This window comes from Physella acuta, unplaced genomic scaffold (assembly GCF_028476545.2).
Source record: "Physella acuta isolate Inbredline_101_S28 unplaced genomic scaffold, ASM2847654v3 ptg000988l, whole genome shotgun sequence".
Taxonomy (NCBI): Eukaryota; Metazoa; Mollusca; class Gastropoda; family Physidae; genus Physella; species Physella acuta.
In genome coordinates this window covers 540,384-544,982 of record NW_026732505.1, presented here as the reverse complement: position 1 = coordinate 544,982, position 4,599 = coordinate 540,384, and the positions used below count along the sequence as shown (strand labels likewise).

Sequence of the window (4,599 nt, the reverse complement as noted above, 5' to 3'; positions counted from 1 at the left end):
CAGGTAGACAAAAGTTGTGTCAGCAGGTAGACAAAAGTTACGTGAGTAGGTAGACAAAAGTTGTGCGAGTTGATAGTCAGAAAACTGTCCACGAAATAATACAAGCTGGCTGTCACTAGGTGCTTCAAAATACTCCCACATGAGAATAAATATACATTTTATCTATAGAATGTGTATTATGAAATATTTTAATTAGATTTGTATCTCTTGTCTTTGCTGACCAAAACCAGCACGCACATGCGGGAATTAACATTTTATATTGATAACATTAGCTTATCTTTTATGTATTGTAATCAGCAATGTACAACGTCACGCATTTGTTCCTTTAAATATCACTTGACTGGTGCAGGGTTTGTGTCTCAATCCACAAACAACAGAAACTTAACGAAACACAAGAGATCTGTGAAGAATGGCGTTCCTCTGGGGTCTTTCAGTCTTGATGCTGATGTCCTGCACAACCAGTACAGCAGACGACAAAGGTATGGACGCTGGAAGTTATGTACACAGATTCAAAACTATGTTGACACTAGTGAGCGTCGGACAGTTGTGTTAGAAATAAACTCCTTACACCTGAGATATGTATACAATACATGTATAGATAAATAACTTCGCAACAAGTTAATTTTATCGGAACATTAATAAGTAATTATTGCTTAGTTTGTTTTTCTAAAATGTCACTGTTGCATTGGCCGTATTATGTATATTAAAAAAAACATCTTCATCTATAGAAATCAGTAATAAAAATGATATATCATTATCTTCTAAAATGCTCGGAACACGTATACGTGTCTGTGAAATTTATTGTAAATGCAGTGTTTTTTTGTATTAAAAAAATCCAACTTTTTCTTCTTTAATAGAAATTAGTAATAAAATATATGCTTGTTTTCTAGAATACTCTGAAGCCTTTTTGAAACTTCTTTACGTTTTCAACGGGAAATTTTCTGACCGTCCTATTGTTGAAGCTTACAAGAACATAAAAAAATCGAAAGTTGACGTACCAAAACTTTTGTACGTGACGGCCACACCAGTAGAGATCCCAGCACTGGCACCGGTAGGTGTTTGTTTTATATTAAATGTTTGTTATTCTGACTGGTAGTGTTCTTTATAAGTCTAAGGATTTTGGTCTTCTGCTTTTAGTTTTAAATTGTAATGCTGGAAAAGATTTTCTTGAACCGTTTCTACTGGTTATTTTTTAAGCATATAATTTAACAACTATCTCGCTGTTGAGAACTTTTTCTTCTTCCTTGTTCTTAATTCTAGTGATTGAAAGGTTTCTCTACATTACAGTTAAGTAATATGTGTCAACTAGTTATGCGCCATATGGCCCGTTGACTTTGATTTTAGCCTGATTTTCTTTAAGTATATGCTTCCATAGCCTTTGTCCAACCAAGAACAAACTACAAGGCAGCAGTTGTTTGATTTTGGAGTTTACTCTCCTAGATGGGTTGTGGTCCCCAGCCATCGGGCTCCATCTGCTTGAAAAGGGTGCGGTGATGGTGAGGGGGTATGATCGAACTGATGATTTTAGGGTTAAGAAAACAAGAGCATTACCAACCTCACAAGGCATGGAGTTTGGTCTGCTCACGTTCCTTTAACCTTGTGTGCCCTCATTGTGTGTGTGATGTGTGTTACACGAACTGTCTATTACAATTTTTATATATTCTCTTATGTCTATTATGTTAGACAATTTCAAATAAATTAATTACATTTTAAACTTAGCATGTTATTTTGGTAATTTTATAAAACTAAAAAGTTTTTTGTCTAAATCATATAGTCTTGTTTTAATCCGTTTTCAAAGTGTATAGCTTGAGACAACAAATTTTACCCAACATCTTTGAAGTTGTGGGCCTTTTTTTGCTGATAAAAAAACAAAACTTAAAACAAAAGCTGAATCAACAACGAAATGCCTTCATTTCCCAACCCATGGTTTCCGTTCTGGATCGAAGACACATTTTTCTCTCCTTTCTATTTTGCAGGCAGTGACATTCTTCTATGAGAAATATGTTGAAAACAATCTGTACCGCCGTTTGATTCTGGTTTTTAATGAACAAAAAGGGCAGATTTTTGCACAACCTTACAACATCACAACCCCTGCTAACGATCTGTAGGTTATATTTACTTTAAACATTCACTTTAATGATATAATCTGTAAAATAGTTTCACTCATTTTTAATTTGAGTTATTTCTAGAACAACCGTATCGTTAAATCTAATATTTTAAAGGTATTTGTATTTAATTATACCTGATGATTCGGGTTTTATGTTTTTATGAATGTATTAAATAATTTGCTAAATTCAAGTATTTAAATAACCCCACTTCTTGATGATTTAGTGCTTTTAATTTGTAGATATTTGAATGTGATTTACGGCACTTTAACCCAAACAGGTCCAAGCCTTTCACCATTGACCAAGTCAAGAAGCTGACTTCAAATGACTTGACCACAACTGACGCGTGTAGAATCCAGTTCACTCGTAAGGGAGCTAACTCATTCACAGCACTCTGGCCAGATTGTAAAGTCCTCGATAATGGGGTAAAATTATTTGAATATGAGGTTTTAGTTTAGGAAGTAACAATCTTTAAAAGAAAATATGTAATGAATATTTCCAAACAGCTAAAGTTTTGAATTGTTGTCTCTTGGTCGTAAAGAAGTGGTCAACATGTTAGCCAAAATTGAGAGCCGGGTGTTAGCCCGAAGACTATTTGGCCAAATGGACATTAGCCTGCAGAAGAAAACATGAATGTAAAGTTGTAAAACTTCGTATAACAGAATCTATGTTGCAACCTTAATAGTTAAATCTTATGTCGGATTTAAAATAATGAGATAAACATGAATATAAAGTTGTAAAATTTCATATAACAAATATTATATCGCAACCGCAATAATTAACATTTATGTCGTAAAAATGTATAAAATATGCCTTAAAAATACATTTAAAGTTGTGGACTTACAGAAAACAAACGACTATCTTTATCCAGGTTTTTCCAAAATACCATCTGACCTGGTTTTGCAACTCTCTCACGGCCATCATTAGTAGCCCTAAGCATCTTGATTACACGACATCACCTGTACCTTTGACCAGAGAAGGATCAAGGTAAGACGGTCGTGTGATTAAAAACAATATTAGAGCAACAAATCTTTTTTTTTATCGGTGGCACTATAGACTACATGTGGGTCAAATTAAAAGAACTAGAGAAATTCATATTATTGCCAACTATTTCCCAAACTTGTTTGGCCTACAGTCCACTTTGTTAAAAATACTTCCCCCACAAGCCCCCTAATGTTTACGGAAATCTGTTACTGATTGAATAGAGACACGGAGCGATAAATGTATGCTTTTCATTCTTTATATCTCTATCTACTACTAATTGGTCCACATAGTGAATAAAAATAACACATGAAAGTTAAATGATTTAATCAATGCAATCAACATAAACATTTATATTATATGCAAATAAGTTTATAAAATGAAAACACAAATTAAAATAGCGTGAAAACAATACTCATGAGAAAATTGAATCTCGGGTGAAGCGATCAAAGTGTGAATAAATGGTTCGATTTTTTCAGCAGCTTTCAAATGTCGATAAGTCATTTGAAATTTATTTTTTCGTCAAATATTAGTGACTGCACTAAATCGTCGCTGCACTTTATGATCAAAAAACTTCTGTGAGAGCTCAAAATCGCATAATTTAGCAGTTGGTATTCAATTCAAGTTTAAATACTAGAAACATGAGTCGATATTTTCCTATAGAAAACGATGTCAATAAAAACATACATTTTTTGTGTTATAGACACTATATTGTATCCGAATTTTTATTATTATTTAAATGAAATGCTAATACACATTTGAGTGATCTACACTTTTTCTTTATCTCGCACTGATACATCGTATTTATTCTTGAATCCTTCCCTATCCCAACCCCCCTTTTTGGGGGGTACTCAACGTCCCCTTGTTAGAATACAAATTTTCTACTGTCACGGGGGGGGGGGGGGAGTGGGTATATATCGCCCAGTTTGAGAATCACATTTCTAGAATAAAAGAGAACGAACGTCTTTAGTACCGATCCTTTATTTCTTAAACTCTTAAATTTTAAAATAGGTGAATAGGTGAATTTAATTTGGGCGGCCTGACATTATGCATAGCAAAATAAAAGTAATTAACTAGGAAATTATAATTGTTGATACTGTTGTTTTAATTTGCAGGTATCCTTTTCCATCGTACCTGAAGGCAGTCGAAGACAATAGTTTCTGCGAGTAATATTTATTTATGGAGGGCCTGATTTAGAAACAAGTCTTTGAGGTTTCGAAAAATTTATGTAGAGAGTTTGTAGAAGTGGTCTATTAATTTTTTAATTTAATATTTTTACAGCACACTAGAAATGACAACTACTAATCAAAAACATGTCTAGTAAAAGAAAGGTAAACCAATCTTAAATAAAAACTTGTTTGAGTTTTAATAATTCTTGAATAAGGTAAATTTTATTACCCTAAAAATAAAGAGTATTTTTTCAATAAATATTAACATCAGTAATGTGAATTTATAATTTGCAAATAAAGATGTCAGTTATTTCTGTTGAACCTTGTTCCAATCATATTTTTCG

The 4,599-nt window shown here is 33.0% G+C and overlaps 1 long non-coding RNA gene across 1 annotated transcript; it reads left to right on the top strand.

Annotated features, from left to right (window-relative positions):
• Positions 1-1,992: 1,992 nt before the first annotated feature.
• Positions 1,993-4,364, top strand: LOC131954276 (uncharacterized). The gene is made up of 4 exons (XR_009388751.1): positions 1,993-2,104; positions 2,386-2,530; positions 2,977-3,092; positions 4,202-4,364. It is a non-coding gene; the product is annotated as an uncharacterized LOC131954276 (long non-coding RNA).
• The last annotated feature ends 235 nt before the right edge of the window (positions 4,365-4,599 follow it).